The following is a 216-nucleotide window of genomic DNA, read 5'->3' on the forward strand; positions in this document are numbered from 1 at the left end:
TGGGGGGGGGGTGGGGGAGGATCCAGACATTTGCAGGAGGGATCCGGAAAAAGGGCACTTCTGTGTAGATGACGAAAGTCTAAACCTCTTGCGGAATATTGCAGAGAATTAGAGATAATGTGTTCTACCAAATGGCTGGGTGATTTCAAATTGTATTAACATTGAGGAAATAAAGTTTTTCTGAACCTTCTTTCTCGTCAGTCTCCCATCTTTGAG

The sequence above is a fragment of the Anneissia japonica genome, unplaced genomic scaffold, assembly GCF_011630105.1.
Source record: "Anneissia japonica isolate Jap-2015-1 unplaced genomic scaffold, ASM1163010v1 scaffold426_len1935630_cov189, whole genome shotgun sequence".
In the NCBI taxonomy this organism is placed as follows: domain Eukaryota; kingdom Metazoa; phylum Echinodermata; class Crinoidea; order Comatulida; family Comatulidae; genus Anneissia; species Anneissia japonica.